The sequence below is a fragment of the Vulpes lagopus genome, chromosome 10 (assembly GCF_018345385.1).
Source record: "Vulpes lagopus strain Blue_001 chromosome 10, ASM1834538v1, whole genome shotgun sequence".
In the NCBI taxonomy this organism is placed as follows: Eukaryota; Metazoa; Chordata; class Mammalia; order Carnivora; family Canidae; genus Vulpes; species Vulpes lagopus.
In genome coordinates this window covers 49,178,417-49,195,972 of record NC_054833.1, presented here as the reverse complement: position 1 = coordinate 49,195,972, position 17,556 = coordinate 49,178,417, and the positions used below count along the sequence as shown (strand labels likewise).

Here is a 17,556-nt window from a genome sequence, read left to right as displayed (position 1 = left end):
TTTGGCCAAGAAAGAAGAATTTGTTTTTACATTGTCCCTAGGTTCACTGTTCCTAGTTTTCCCTAGCTCACTTCCATCCTATAAAGAAATTCTAACATTTACCAGAAAGTCCCTATGAAAAGATTCAGTGAGATATCACTCACTCTTCATGCTTCCCTTTCCAATTATGCTTGTTGAAGTTTATCACTGGAATTGAGAGCAGATACAAGTTATGCCAAGAGGACCCTATCTAACCCCTTCGCCAAATGATCTGGAAGAGACCAGGACACACCCAGCATTAGGCCAGAGGCTTATCCTGAGGTCACTTGGGATTCAAGTTAGATACCCCAAAGACAAACTGGCATGAACATAAAGCTCATTACAAAGATAGGCAGAAACTGAAAGAATATGTGACCACCAAAACAGTTCTGCAAGAAATATTAAGGGGGACTCTGTAAAAGAAAGAGGAAGCCCAAAGAAATAATCCACAAAAACAAGGAGTGAATAGGTATTATGATGACACTAAATTCGTATCTTTCAATAGTAACTCTGAAGGTGAATGGGCTTAATGATCCCATCAAAATACACAGGGTTTCAGACTGGATAAAAAAGCAAGACCCATCTATTTGCTATCTACAAGAGACTCATTTTAGACCTAAGGACACCTCCAGCCTGAAAATGAAAGGTCGGAGAACAATTTACCATTCAAATGGTCCTCAAAAGAAAGCAGGGGTTGCAATCCTCATATTATATAAATTAAAGTTTATCCTAAAGACTGTAGTAAGAGATAAAGAGGGACACTATATCATACTTAAAGGATCTATCCAACAGGAGGACTTAACAATCATGAATATTTATGCCCCTAATGTGGGAGTTGCCATAAAAGTATATCAATCAATTAATAACCAAAGTATATCAATATACTTAGGCATACTTAGATAATAATACACTAATACGGGGAGACTCAGCAAGACACTTTCTGCAAATGACAGATATTCTAAGCACAACATCTCCAAAGAAACAAGAGCTTTATTTTTTTTTTAAATATTTTATTTATTTATTCATGAGAAACAGAGAGAGAGAGAGAGAGGGAGGCACAGAGAGAAGCAGGCTCCATGCAGGGAGCCCGACATGGGACTCGATCCCGGGTCTCCAGGATCATGCCCTGGGCTGAAGGCAGATGCTCAACCGCTGAGCCACCCAGGTGTCCCGAAACAAGAGCTTTAAATGATACGCTGGACCAGATGGATTTCACAGATATTTACAGAACTTTACATCCAAACGCAACTTAATGCACATTCTTCTCAAGTGCACATGGAGCTTTCTCCAGAATACACCATGTACTGGGTCACAAATCAGGTCTCAATCAATACCAAAAGATTGGGATTGTCCCCTGCATATATTCAGATCATAATGCTTTGAATCTTGAACTCAATCACAAGAAGAAATTTGGAAGAAATTCAAACGTGGAGATTAAAGACATCCAGCTAAAAGATGAAAGGGTCAACCAGGAAATTAGAGAAGAATTAGAAACATTCATGGAAACTAATGAAAATGAAGATACAACCATTCAAAATCTTTGGGATACAGCAAAAGCAGTCCTGAGAGGGATATACATCTCAATAAAAGCATCCCTCAAAAAATTGGAAAAAACTCAAATATACAAGCTAACCTCGCACCTAAAGGAACTGGAGAAAGAACAGCAAATAAAACCTACACCAAGCAGAAGAAGAGAGTTAATAAAGATTCGAGAACTCAATGAAATAGAGACCAGAAGAACTGTAGAACAGATCAACAAAACCAGGAGTTGGTTCTTTGAAAGAAGTAATAAGATAGATAAACCATTAGCCAGCCTTATTAAAAACAAAAGAGAAAAGACTCAAATTAATAAAATCACAAATGAAAAAGGAGAGATCACAACCAATAACCAAGGAAATACAAATGATTTTAAAAACATATTATGAGCAACTATACACCAATAAATTAGGCAATCTAGAAGAAATGGACACATTTCTGGAAAACTACAAACTACCGAAACTGGAACAGGAAGAAAGAGAATACCTAAACAGGCCAATAACCAGGAAGGAAATTGAAGCAGTCATCAAAAACCTCCCAAGACACAAAAGTTCAGGGCCAGATGGTTTCCCAGGGGAATTCTATCAAACGTTTAAAGAAGAAACAATACATATTCTACTAAAGCTGTTCCGAAAGATAGAAAGGGATGGAGTACTTCCAAACTCGTTTTATGAGGCCAGCATCACCTTAATTCCAAAACCAAAGACCTCACCAGAAAGGAGAATTATAGACCAATATCCCTGATGAATGCAGATGCAAAAATTCTCAACAAGATACCAGCCAATAGGGTCCAACAGTACATTAAGAAGATTATTCACCATGACCAAGGGGGAAGCAAGGCTGGTTCAACACTCGTAAAGCAATCAACATGATAGATCATATCAACAACAGTAAAAACAAGAATCATATGATCCTCTCAATAGATGCAGAGAAAGCATTTGACAAAATACAGCATCCATTCCTGATCAAAACTCTTGAGAGTGTAGGTATAGAGGGAACATTCCTCAACATCTTAAAAGCCATCTACGAAAAGCCCACAGCAAATATCATTGTCAATGGAGAAACACTGGGAGTCTTTCCCCTAAGATCAGGAACAAGACAGGGATGTCCACTCTCACCACTGCTATTCAACATAGTACTAGAAATCCTAGCTTCAGCAATCAGGCAACAAAAAGAAATAAAAGGTATTCAAATTGGCAAAGTCAAACACCCCCTCTTTGCAGATGACATGATACTGTACATAGAAAACCCAAAAGGCTCCACCCCAAGATTGCTAGAACTCATACAGCAATTCGGCAATGTGGCAGGATACAAAATCAATGCCCAGAAATCCACATCCTCTCCAACATTTGTGGTTTCCTGTCTTCTTAATTTTTACCATTCTCACTTGGCCACAGCAACTTCTTGCAAGATACATCTATGAAGGCAAGGGAAACAAAAGTAAAAATGAACATTGGGACTTCATCAAGATAAAAAGCTTCTGCACAGCAAAAGAAACAGTCAACAAAACTAAAAGACAACCTACAGAATGGGAGAAGATATTTGCAAATGACCTATGAGATAAAGGGCTAGTATCCAAGATCTATAAAGAACTTATTAAACTCAACAGCAAGGAAACAAACAATCCAATTATGAAATGGGCAAAAGGCATGAACAGAAATTTCACAGAGGAAAACATACACATGGCCAACAAGCACATGAGAAAATGCTCCGCATCACTGGCACTGGCCATCAGGGAAATACAAATCAAAACCACAATGAGATCCCACCTCACACCAGTGAGAATGGGGAAAATTAACAAGACAGGAAACCACAAATGTTGGAGAGGATGTGGAGAAAGGGGAACCCTCTTGCACTGTTGCTGGGAATGTGAACTGGTGCAGCTACTCTGGAAAACTGTGTGGAGGTTCCTCAAAGAGTTAAAAATAGACCTGCCCTACGACCCAGCAATTGCACTGCTGGAGATTTACACCAAAGATACAGATGCAGTGAAACGCCGGGACACCTGCACCCCGATGTTTCTAGCAGCAATGTCCACAATAGCCGAACTATGGAAAGAGCCTCGGTGTCCATCGAAAGATGAATGGATAAAGAAGCTGTGGTCTATGTATACAATGGAATATTCCTCAGCCATTAGAAACAACAAATACCCACCATTTGCTTCAACGTGGATGGAACTGGAGGGTATTATGCTGAGTGAAATAAGTCAGTCAGAGAATGACAAACATGATATGGTCTCATTCATTTGGGGAATATAAAAAATAGTGAAAGGGAATAAAGGGAAAAAGAGAGAAAATGAGTGGGAAATATCAGCAAGGGTGATAGAACATGAGAGACTCCTAACTCTGGGAAACAACAAGGGGTAGTGGAAAGGGAGGTGGGCAGGGGTTTGGGGTGACTGAGTGATGGGCACTGAGGGGGGCACTTGACAGGATGAGCACTGGGTGTTATGATATATTTTAGCAAATGAACTCCAATAAAAAAATATATATTTTTAAAAACCCTCATTACAAAGTTAATGCAATTTTTAAGACTATCCTCTGACTCATGTGGTTTCATTTATTCAAAAAATATTTAGGTGTCCACTCCACCAAGGGTTAGACTGCAAAAGTCATCACATTCATAATACCCACACTTCAGGGGTTCTTTGACCTTTCAAGTGATCCCATGTGTGTCTGTTTCATATAAAAGCAAACAAAAACTTTACCTACCAATACTTGTTTTCATCTAAACGATGCCCTTCCCCATCACACACAATAAGCACATCCAAAAAAATTTTTCCATTTTTCTCCCACTAAATTAAATAGTTTTCTAATTAGAGCTTAAATGAATTGGGAGTGGTTTCTGATGTAATGTGAAAAAAAATATCCCCTGACTCCATCTCACCCATTGTCCACTGGGAAAGACTCAAGAATGGCAAGACCCACAGCAGACACCAGAGAAAAGAAAGCAAGAGAGTCTGTCTTACTGTTTTAGTCAGCACAGGTCAAAAGGGTATTGCCTTTGCTAGAGGACATTCCATGAGACTTTCTATAGTCTCTCATTTAGATATCCCCCAGTTAATTTCCCTAAGATCTTCATAAGTTAATGAATAAATAAACACTAGCTTTAGAGAAAAGGAAGAACAGGACTGATGTTTATTAATACTGTTGATGGCATTTTAATTCAGGCTTTGCTATTACAGACACTTCCTTTTATTTAAAATAAATGTCAGTCAACAAAGTTGTTGCTCTTCTTTGAGAATTTTGTGGATTCCATTAATCATGTTTAATGATTTATATCTTTCTTAATGGTCCAAGGGAAATAATTTAGAAACCCATACTATAATTAAAATACTCTCTTGAGTATCCATGCTGAGCAATTCTAAAAGATGTTTTCCTACTTTCGAACCATTATTAGTTAAGCAATATCTTGTCCTCCCTATTGTTACTGCAGAAAGCCTAATGCATTTGTTCCTTGTCATCATCACTAAAATTTTCAACATGAGTGGTGACCATAAAATAATGAGATTGACTTTCCATTTTGTCCTATAGTCACATTTTCTACTTTGTTTTCATTCTCTTTAATAGCAAACATCAAATAACTTAGAACAGAGAAGCAGGGATGCGCAGAATATAAATCTTAAATTGGTCAAACTGACAGATTGGCCTGGTATGCTGAGAACATCACAGAGATTCAGAAGCAAAAGACCCAGGTTTGATTCCTGGGTCAGCTTCTTACTGCTGAGTCAAGTTGCTCATTTTGGGCTTTTCCCCCCCTTTTCTCCTTTTTCCTTTTTAACCTGTGAGATGGGAACAATAGCTATTTCACAAAATTCTTAAGGGAACAAAAGAGTTCATTAATGGTATATGACAGTGCCTAGTGCCCTTTGGGTCAAATTAAAGGTATGCAATAAACATTCATTTTCTGCCTTTCTACCTTCATTTCTACCTCTCCTCCCTTTTGTGAGTCATGTGCAGGGTTCAAGAGGTACAGCAATTTAAAAAAAATTCCATCTAGAGAAAGAAATATTCTCAACAGAATAATGGAGCTCCCAGCATGTGGGTATAGTGTAGGAATCGGACGTCTGGGATGAGTGATGCAGCATTCATCCTGACAGAGAGCTGGGGTCCTGATGTTTAAGAACCAATTCCATTCCTAGGAAGTGAAGTGGCAGAAATCATGGCAGGGTGTCCATCTGGGAAGACACTGGGATACTAGATAGAAACCACCAATGGATAGATAAAGATCAGGAGAGAATGTCGGGCATAGGTCTTAGAGCACTCAAGACAGAGTAGATTTTAAGGACAGAGAGAAACCCAGTTACCAGAATTCAGACACATGGAGGAGGAAGTGGGGCTTGGGAATGATAGAGGAACCCAACCATGAGTACTGAAATGTCCCTGTAAAGTCAGACTGGTGGCTGAGTGTTGAGTCCACAATATAAGCAAAACTGATCATGCCAGTGGAAACTCGATGTCCCTCCCTCTGGAGCAGAACTAGAATATAGGCTAGACCTGAAAACCATTTATTCAAATCTAATAGAAGTCTTAAAAACAGACTTAAGTGAATGTATGTTATGCCTTCTAAACTTTTATTGTGAAAAATGACAAAAACAATGAGAGCAGTACTGCTCTAGGGAAGATTTATTAGTCATACTCTAAAAAAAAAAAAAAAAAAAAACAAGAAAAATTTAACTTTTCATGCAAGGAGAGAATTAGTTCTACAGTGAGATGGTAGATAAAGAAGGATTCTTGGCGGAACAGGAGATTTTGGAGCTACTTGGGCAGCAGGAGAAAAGGGTATGAAATAAGTGTTATTTTTCTAAATATGAAATGTAGGTTGAGAAAAAGCACAAGAAACTGTAGGAAGAAGATTAAGTAAAACAGATTTTATCTAATTTTTATAAGAGAGATGGAAAATATGAAATCAGTAGGAAAAGTAGGTAATCCAGACACCAAAAGGCAAAACATCTGATAAATCCATGATAGTATAACAGAAAAGAATTCATATTTATTTTTTCTAGATAGCAACCCTGAATTTTTATAGTACCTATCATCCTCAAATTCTTTGCATGAACTCCTTAAAAGGCAGCATATTACCAAAGGGATGAAAACCATTAATAATGGTTTACATTACCCAGACTTGATCTCAAGAGGATTAGCTCAGGTTATATTCCAGGCTAACCTTCTGAAATATAGATTGTTCTATTCATTCCTATAAAGAGACATTTAAGAGGTATGCTCATTTATGTACTAATTGGTCAGTTAAGGAAAAAACATATTCATCAAAATTGTAATCTCTTTTATAGTAGAACTAACTGTATGTCTATAATGAAAAATGACTTCTCCAGAGATGACTTACAATAGCTATTTAAGAAAGGTAACTAATTCTTGGTTAAAGGCATGAATTTTTGTATTTTAGCCAGGTAGGTGAAATAAATTCTGTCGAAATCTGCTAGGGCTTTCCCACTAGGGCTCCTTAAATAGGTGTGTAAGCAGGATGTTTATGTGGGTCAAGACAAAAAGTCACTAAACTAGATATTTGAAAACAAAGGTTTTAAATCCAAGCCCCATAAACACAAAAGTATGATTTTTTGCTAAGTCATTTAACCTTTCCTGCCTGTCCTCTGTTTTTTTGTTTTTGTTTTTGTTTTTTTCCTGTTGACAAGGTAACACGCCTCTCTGCTTTTCCACAAACCTTCTAAGGCAATACTTAATGTCTTAACTGTCCATGTGACTCCCAGCATATGACTTACACTTTGAATCTCCTTTTCCATGTCCTCAAAGATTATTAAACTTTCCAGAAAATCCATCTTATATCTCACTGTTGAAAATATAAATGCCATAAAATAAGAGACAAATTTATTAACTCTTTTATACTCTTTGAAAGACATAACTAATGACTTTGATTTTTGTTAGGTAGTAACTCAAAATTTTGCAAACAGATTATGGCCAGAATAAATGCTGGAGGTCTAAGATACACTAAATAAGAATTCTTAACTTCAAGTATAAAGCCAAAGATCCATGGGGAAACCTATAAAATTCATGAATAGATTTTTCTTATATTGTTTTTAAAGCATGAATAGACTTGCAGCCTATGCCAGGTAAATGCTGTAGATGGAGTATACATTTACCTGTTCCTTTCTGAAAAAGGAATTCTTTTGAGGTTTACACCCTCAGTACACAAAGATGAGATCTCTGGCATGTGAACAACATTTTGTTGAGGACCAGAGTCATGGAATGGATGGTAGCTGACAACAAAACAGAGAAAGCTGAGACCTAAGGGCTCATAGAAGGTAATGCAAAAGGCTAAAGGACCCAGGGAAAGCAGAAATTGGAAATGGAAACAGGGAGCATGATGACAAGTCTGGAGCAGACGATGCTAGGTCCTCCAGACACCTGGCCCTAGCTCATGTAGGCACAGGAGTTCCCCTGCCCAACTCCAGTAGAAGGCAGGTTATTGATTCTGGGGAGAACTTGAAAGAGGGAGGCTCTGGTCCACAAAGGCAGACACGGTTGAAGGTGGACATGAAAACCAAAATTCAGGGGGGAGTTTCCTTCTCTGCTCCTGTCTCAGGATGCTGAAGCACAAGTTTGTGCCCTCCGGGGGTGGGGAGGAAATGAGAGGATTCCTCCCAACCAGCCAAGAGAAAATGTCTGCAGATACTGAAAAATATGGATCTCCCAGGGAGGCAGCTCAGTCCCTGCTCATCACCCTCAGGGAGACCCACGGCTCAACCTGCCCTGCTGTCCGGTTGTTCAATGTCTCACTATGAAAGCAGACAATCAAGGATCACTGGCCATTTGAAGAAAGGCTCTAAAAACAGTATTTTTAACAAAGGAACTTAGAGAAAGTTATAAGGTAGATGCAGGAAGAAAAAAAAATGAAAAGTAATATCACCCTTGGAAATGAAAAGAACACAATAGCTAAAATGAAAACAGAGGAGTTAGAATATAATACTGAGGAAATCTCACAGAGAGTAAAACAACAGCAACAAGACATGGAAAATAGAGAAAATGTAAGAAAGTTAGAGGATCTAACCAAGAGATCACCTAACTGAATAATGAAAGTTCCAGAAGGAAAACAGAGGAAATGGAAGGGAAAAAATGATGGAATTATTCCTGCAAGAAAATTTCACAGAGAGAAAAGACATAACTTTGAAGATTGAAAGAACAGTGTAATGAAAACTGGAAACAAGGAGAGAATTCTGAAAGCTTCAAGTGACAAAAAATGGGCCGCATAGAAAGAATTGGAATCAGAATGTAACTAAACATCATGTTAATGACCCTTGAGGCAAAAAGCAACAACCTAGAAGTTTACATTTACCTAAATATTCAATCAAATGCAAGTAGGAAAACAACTTGGTAGATATACAAGTCTTCAAAAATTTTACTTTTGCCTTTCTTCAAGAAGTTACTAGAGCAGTGGTTCTCAAGGTGTGATTCAGAGACATCTGGGGATTTCTAAGCTGGTATCAGGGGGTCCACTAGGGCAAACTATTTCCATTACCATACTGAGATGTTACCTCTGTTTTGCTCTTATTCTCTCACGAGTACAGAGTAGGGTTTTCTGAAGCAACATGGCATTTGATGTTACAGTAGACTGAATGCAGAAGTGAATATGAGAATCCAGCTGTCTTTTATTTAATCAGATGATTTGTCAAAATGTAAACACTCGTTTCACTAATTTTTTTATATTGTATTTATGTGAACGTGTAATTTGTTCATTATCCTTATTTTAAATGAATGAATGAATATTTTTAAGTTTCTCAGTTTTAACTTCTAACATAAAAAATTTTTTTTTAAGATTTTATTTTATTTATCCATGAAAGACACAGAGCAAGAGAGAGGCAGAGACACAGGCAGAGGGAGAAGCAGGCTCCATGCAGGGAGCCCGACGTGGGACTCAATCCCGAGTCTCCAGGATCACATCCTGGGCCGAAGGCGGCGCCAAACCGCTGCGCCACCGGGGCTGCCCTAACATAAAAATTAATAGAGGGATCCCTGGGTGGCGCAGCGGTTTGGCGCCTGCCTTTGGCCCAGGGCACGATCCTGGAGACTCAGGATCAAATCCCGCGTCGGGTTCCCGGTGCATGGAGCCTGCTTCTCCCTCTGCCTATGTCTCTGCCTCTCTCTGTGTGTGTGTGTGACTATCATAAATAAAATAAAAAAAAATTAACAGATGTCAGATATGCAACTGTAGCTTTCTCTCTGATTGCCAGGCCAGCTTTCAAGATGGTGCTGAAACACAAGAAGCCTAAGAAGTCAACCTGGAAATTTAATTTGGGCCCTACCCATCCAGGAGAAGATGGAATTTTTGATTCTAGAAATTTTAAATGGTTTCTACAGGAGAAAGTTAAAGTCAATGGAAAAACTAGAAATCTGGGGAATGCTTCAAGAATAAAATCAAATTGTTTCTGAGAAACAGTTCTCTAAAAGGCATTTGAAATATTTTACCAAGAAATACCTTAAGAAGAACAACCGTTGTGATTGGCTTCATCTGGCTGCCTTAGTAATTTTCAAGAGTGTAGGAGTGGAACCTAATAGGTTGAGAACTGCTGTTCTAGAGGATGTGCTCCCCCAAAGAAGGAAAGAAGAAGGCATGAGTTCTAGGAACAGACAGACAACAGAAAAAGATGAACAGAGTTCTCAGCAGGACATCCATGCAACAATTTTGCACTGTTCTAGATAGAGTCTCGTCTTTAGGAAAGTTAACTGAGTCGCATACTTTCTGAGAACTTGAATACAAGAGAACATACATTTATTTAACAAATATTTACTGAGTGTCTGTGGAGTGCCAGGAATTTGGCTTTTCTGTTTCCTTCAGACCCAAAAGTCCTTTATTTTATTCTCCTGTAGTAAATCTGATTTTGCTGTTCCTTTATAGGTAATCTGTTGGTTTTTTGTTTTTGTCTTTGTTTTTTTGTTTGTTTTGTTTTGTTTTTTTACTGATCAGAGTTTGGTCTCTCTGTACTGGGATGTTTAGAACACTCACTAGGCTGTGACTAAGTATGGATTTCTTTTCATACATTCTTCTTGAAACATGATACCTCAGTATCTTGACCACAAAAAGGTGTAATTGAACGTGGCCAAATACACACAGTAGATGCACTACATGGAACTTGTTAAACTCTAATTCTCATGACCTTCACCCTCTCTCCCCAATCTGTGGCAGACATGGCAAATCCTCAAGCTCAAATAAAGTCTGGGCAACATAGAGTTCTCATCTGCTCTGTGTCTCTAATTCGAGTTCCTTTTATTTCTGATAGATTTATGTCAGCAGACTCTTGGTACCCACCAGGAGATGCTGTGTTGGTGACCAGGCTTCGTTGGTTCCTCTCTTTCAGTCTCTCTCATTGACGGGTACAATGCCTAGTACCTGCCACACAGTTTGTCCATTTATATTGTTTGAGTCAGAGAATAAACCAACTCTTAAGTAACTTGCAGTATCACATTATGAAGCATTACTCTTGAATGCAGCCCCCGAGGTTTAACTATTTAATGGTTTCCATTTCTACTCGCTGGAAGATCTGTTTACACTGAGGAAATAGCAGCTAAGGATGCATTTCACAGTTCTGGAGGTGTATTAAAATGAAAACCACAGGCCCAAAATGGAGTTACTTATATTAAGAGCCCCACATCAGCAAAACAAGACCTAATACCCAACCCAAGTGCAGTTTCCCTGCCATGCCCATGCCAGGAACATAACCAGCCAGTCAACCTGGAATTTCCTGGTCAGCACTAGGGAATTACTGATAGACTCCTTCCATCCCCCTTTGAAGGGTGACTTTGCCTAGAACAATGCATCCTTTGTTAATAATTTCCTTTTTTCCCACTCCCTCTCTTTCTTTAAAAACCTTTTCTTTTCTGCAGCTTGGTGGAGCTCCTTTCTATTTGCTAAATGGGATTCTGCCCAATTCATGAATTGTTTAACAAAGCCAATCAGATCTTCAAAGTCACTTAGTTGAATTTTTGTTATTTAACAGATGAATGGAGAATATTTCATAAATTGGAATTTAGCTTTTTGTCAGTTATATATTCGTTCAAAAGCCATCAGTATAAACCAAAAAACCATCAGTACAGCAATGTGAGTAAGAGTTCGAACACTGAGCTGGGTACAAATTGTATCTCTGCCACTCATTGGGTACCATGAGACAAACTATTTAACTACCTTAGTCTTAATTTAAGTATCTATAAATGGAGATAATATAATTATTTACTTCAAGAAATTGTTGAGAACAGGGCGAAATTATTGGAATGCAAAATTTAAGGTCACAAAGGAACACACCTAAATGCAAGAGCTACATTTACAAAATTCTTAGAGGAAAACACAAGAGTTTTCCTTTCCTTCATGACCTTGGGTGAAGCAAGGCCTTCTTCGATAAAAGACCAAAAGCACAAATAACACGAAAAAATGACCTGGATTGAATTAAAATTTAAAAATTTTGTGCTTTGGGATGCCTGGGTGGTTCAGTGGTTGAGCGTCTGCCTTTGGCTCAGGGTGTGATCCTGGAGACCCGGAATCGAGTCCCACATTGGGCTCCCTACACGGAGCCTGCTTCTCCTTCTGCCTGTGTGTCTGCCTCTTTCACTCTCTCTCTCTCTCTTTCTCTGTGTGTGTGTGTCTCTCATTAATAAATAAATAAAATCTTTTAAAAAAATAAAAAATAATTTGTGCTTAATCTATAAAATAAAATAAAATAAAAATGAATAAAAATTTTGTGCTTCAAAGGGCACTATAAAAATAAAAGATATCTACAGAACGGAAGAAAATATTTGCAAATCGATTCTGGTAAGATTTGTATCCAGAATATATAAAAATCTCTTACAATCCAATAATAAAAAGATAAAACCCAATTAAAATAAATGGGAGGGGAAAAGATAAATATGTGAGGTGATGGATGTGTTCATTAATTAAGTGAGATGAATCCTTGCACAATAAATACATATTACACACAAAAGTACATATGTACATTGTGCACATCTGTATAAATACAATGTACAGTTTAAATAACTTACAACTTTATCAATTATAGTGAGTACTAAAAAAATGGGCAAAAGATTTAAGTAAACATTTCTCCAAAGAAGATAGACAAATGGCCAATAATCATACAGAGATACTCAACATTATTTGCCATTAGGCAAATGCAAGTCAAAACCACAATGAGATACCATTTCACACCTACCAGGGTGACTTTAACAAAAACAGATGGAGAAGAACAAGTGTGGTGAGGATACACAGAATTTGAGTAATTGCTGGCAGGAAGGTAACATGGTGCAGACACTTTGGAATATAGTCTAGCATTTTTCTCAAAATGTTAAATATAGAGTTACTTTTTTACCCAGCAACTCCACCCCTAGGTATGCACCCGAGAGAAATGAAAACATACGTCCACACAAGTGTTCATAACAGCATTATTCATAATAGTCAAAAAATGGAAACAATCCAAATGTCCACTAGCAAATAAATGAATAAGCAAAATGTAGTCATCCATACAATGGAATGTCACTCAGTAATAAAAAGAATAAAGTAGGGATAGCTGCTACATAGATGAACTGGGAAACACTACAGTAAGTGAAAGAAGCCAGTCACAGAAGACCACAAATCTACAGAGACAGAAGGGAGATTAATGGCAGCCTAGAGCTTGGGAGTTGATGGCGTGGGGTAGGGGGGGTTATTGATAATGGGCATGGGTTTTGGGGGTGATGAGAATGTCCTAAAATTGATTGTGATGTGTGATTGTTGCACAACCTTATGAATACACTAAAAGCCACTAAACTATACACTTGAAATGGGTGAATTGTATGATGTGTGAACTTTGTCTCAAGAAAGCTGTTAAACAGTGGAAGAAGGCACTCCTTCTCAGGGCAATAAAAGTACAGGGCAAGCAGGGAGCACTTGCCAACCCTGAGACTGAGCACTTTCCTAAATTCTGTGCCTTAGATACCTGCTGGCTTCACCCAAGTCCTGGCCTTGAATGTGTGAACTAATGAGACATTGTATGAAAGGTACTTAACACTAGTACATAACACATGTTTACAGTTTGTTGTAGGGGAAGAAAAATAATTTTACCTCTAACCTTCTGAGTCCTTGCCTGAGACCCCTGGATTAAAGACAGATTAACAAGAGAAAAACATCCAGTTTATTACCATGTATACCCCGTGTGTACTCTAAACCAATAGCTTAAATACCATCTTCACCTAAAGACAGAAGAAAGAAGGGTGTGGGGAGACCAGTTTTGGGGAAGTTACAAAGAAAACATGGCAACCAAGGGTGAGGTTTGTTATATGGATTCAAGTTAGTGACTTTTCCACTGATAAGATTCTCTTGTGATTTGGAGTCACCTTCTCTTCCTGGTGCAGAGAGGGAGACACACTGACAAATGGAGATTTGATTTATGGTTGTAAATTTCCTTTACAAAAAGGAACCTTTCTGTTTTCAGAGATTTTCCCACCTCTGCTGTTACTCAAAATAATCCTTATGCCAAAGAGGCATATTTTGGGGTGACATATTCTGCTTTTCTTCACTGTTGTGATTATTAAGTATCAGGAATTTGCCAGGCTCTGAGCATATAAAGATGACACTAATAGCTCAAGTATGCTGAGTACAGGGATCCCTGGGTGGCGCAGCGGTTTGGCGCCTGCCTTTGGCCCAGGGCGCGATCCTGGATACCCGGGATCGAATCCCACGTCGGGCTCCCGGTGCATGGAGCCTACTTCTCCCTCTGCCTGTGTCTCTGCCTCTCTCTGTCTCTCTCTCTGTGACTATCATAAAAAAAAAAAAAAAAAAAAATTAAAAAAAAAAAAAGTATGCTGAGTACACAGGGCCAGACCTTATTCCAAAGGGGTTTCTGTTCTGAAGTTGAGGTAATACACCCAAGTTTACACACTAGGAGGTGGCTCAGCTTGTGGGAAGGGACAGGCAGCCTGGCTGCGGAACCACTATACTGCATCATCCATAAGACTGTCATAAGACTGTCAGGATTAACAAGATATTATTCGTTTTAATTAATAATCCAACATGAGCCATAAATATGTGCATCAAGACTGTAACAGAATAACATGCGAAATATGAAAAATCCCCCAGTGCACAGAGAAAAATAATTCCATCTGGGGTTTGGGCAAGACTTCAGAAAGGGTTATAGCCTCCCCACCCACCTACCACCAACAACAACACCCCCAGGGTTGAAAATGCAAAGGAGCTTGCTGGCTGGAGGTGAAGGAGAGCATTTCAGGCACAGTGAAAATGAGTCAAGGCAGAGCTTCTGGCAGGCTCAGGAGACAGCGGCCTGTGCTGAAGGACATGTGGAGTGGGCAGGTGCTGGTGCCCAGACTCATCCTAGGTGCAGGGGATGTGAAGGATTTTCCATACCACACAGGAGTCTGAGATTTATCCAAAAGGCAAGTAGGACCCAGCAGAAGCCATAAACAAGAGTGCAACATAATCAGACAGGATGCTGAGAGATCTCTCAGAAAAAAATTCAAGTTATTTGATAGTAAAGAGACAACAGGGGTATCCTTCAAACCAATGCTTAAGTTCTCCAAGTTTCTTGTTAGATACTGTGCCTCAACTAATACCCATACAAATTTAGTGACTATAAGGTTTCTTCAAGAAGACCCTAGAAGAGAGTTAGTTTTCCCTTCGTATATTCATGACAACTGCTTTTATGGTTTCCTTTTATCTAATTACCGTAATATTGTCTATGTTTTTTTTAATTTATTTAAACTTGTAATAGAAACTCAATAAAATGAAAAGCTTCTCTCTTCATGTACCGTTTTGTGAAATGTTCTGTTTCAACCCCTCTCCGCCTTACCCCAGATCTTGGTTTTAAGTATCACTTAAATGAAATAAATTGAATGGTATTTTATTTATCTTAAACCTTGCAGGTGAAAGATGGTGTTTAAGTGAGTGAGCCTTGGGGTGGGACCCTTGTTTATCTGTTCAGAATTTCTGGCCCACACACTTGGCTTCAAGTCAGCCAGGAAATAAATAACTACCTGTTAAAAACCACTCACAAACAACAGCTCCACCCCCAGGATGTGAAACACCATCTCCTAAGAGTATCTCACCTTCTGTCACCGGTTTCCTACCTTGTCAACAACAGATTCTACTAGTCCTGATGCTGCCCCGTCACCCTGGCCAGCTGGGAAGAGGTTAACCACAGAACTGGGATTTTGCATCAACTGTTAAAGGGAATTTGGGATATTTGTTCTGCTGCTGTTTGGTATTTTGCCCAAGCTGATGTTTTTTATTTGGTCTCATTGTTAAGCCTTTGAGTTCTTTCCTTGTAACTTGTATCAGAGTTTCTTCTTACGGTCTACCTGAGACACAGAAGGGAGCTTGCAAGACAGTGACTCATTTCACCATTATTTACCACAGCTCTTGGTTTTTTGTTTTGATTTGACTTTTGGCACTTAAGGATTTAAAATATTCTTTGGGGCAAGAAATGTGATGCACGTTTTGGATTTATAGATGACTGTTTGAAAGAATACCTGGAATTTCCTTTCTGGCACATCCTCTGTGACAGGTTTGCCTAGAGGCCAATAGTCTAGTCTTCGCTGTGCCATTTCTAGTGATGTCACTCCTTAGATGGCTTGCTGCATTTTTGCATGGATCTAGTTGTCACAAACATATATCTCACTCTATTTGGTGCAATTAAGTTTATTCTTCCATAGGCTATCCTTAAAGTATCAAAGTCTTTATATTATCTATCTGAGTCTTCCCTTTTTCTGGACTCAATTAAGGTCTTGATCAAATCCATATGCTCTGTGGGATTATTATTATCTTTAAAATATTAAGACTGCACTTCTTGGTAAAGCATCAGATTTTCTAACTTAAAAATAAAGAGATAACAATGATGATACCTTCCAATACTGTGCTATGAGAGCCAAGTAAAATAATAAAAATGAAATCACTGTAAAGAAAATACAGCCTTCTACAAATGCCATACATAGAGTATTAGTATTAGAAATACAAACCCTTAGGATCCCAATGCAGACATCCTATGACTTAGACCAAATGACTGACCACATAGTGACCCAAAAGAAGCTGAACTTAATGATCTAGTCTTTAACATTGAGAAAAGAAGCCAAACTGTCCCTTATTTTCAGTCACTTCAATTCATATAAGAAATATTTTACTGAGCCTCTACTCTGTGCCAGGCACTGCTCTAGAATTAAAAATGAAGACATGCACAAAGCAGACAAAGACACTGCCTTCTCTCAAGAAATGTACATTTTAAAAAAAAAAGATTTTATTTATTTATTCATGAGAGACACAGAGAGAGAGGCAGAGACATAGGCAGAGGGAGAAGCAGGCTCCCTGCAAGGAGCCTAATGTGGGACTGGATCCCAGATCCCAGGATCATGCCCTGAGCCGAAGGCAGACGCCCAACCACTGAGCCACCCAGTGAATGTACATCCCAAGAAATGTACATCTTAATGTGAAACCCTGGCAATATAAAGGTCAGCACATCTGATATTGATCAATACAGGAGGGGAAAAAATGGAGCAGGGTAAGAGTGTTCATGGATAAGGAGAGAGATATTAGTTTGTATAAATTGTATGGCCTCTTTCACAAGGTGATATTCAAAGTGAAACAAGAAGGAAATAAAGGAGTTAGTCATGTAGATAGCTGGGAAAGCATGCTCAGAAAGAGGAGATAGCATGTGCAAACTTCCTGACGCAGGAGGGATGTGGCGGAAGCAGAGTGAACTAGAGGGAGAGAAGCAGGAGATCTAGGGCCATGGTAAGGACTCCGGATTTTGTTCTAAGTGAATTGAAAGTCATTGGAGGGCTTGAACAGGGGATAGGTTGTGAGAGAATCACCATACTACTCTATGATGCATTGACAACTGGGAAACCACTTACAAGTTTTCCAGTAAATTATACAAGAGATAATCAGTTAATTGGACCAGGGTGGTATCCATGTATGTGGCTAGACAGGGTATGATTTTGGTTATATTTTGTTTTTATGAGGTTTTTTTTTTTTTTTATCTTGTTGGGGAGAAAAAAAAAAACA

The 17,556-nt window shown here is 38.6% G+C and overlaps 1 long non-coding RNA gene across 1 annotated transcript in view; it reads left to right on the top strand.

Annotated features, from left to right (window-relative positions):
* Positions 1 to 10,720, top strand: part of LOC121501008 — a 32,222-nt gene extending 21,502 nt beyond the window's left edge. The window contains exon 3 of the long non-coding RNA XR_005990478.1: positions 9,758 to 10,720. This is a non-coding gene — a long non-coding RNA (uncharacterized LOC121501008). The remainder of the gene's footprint in view (positions 1 to 9,757) is intronic.
* Positions 10,721 to 17,556: the final 6,836 nt, after the last annotated feature.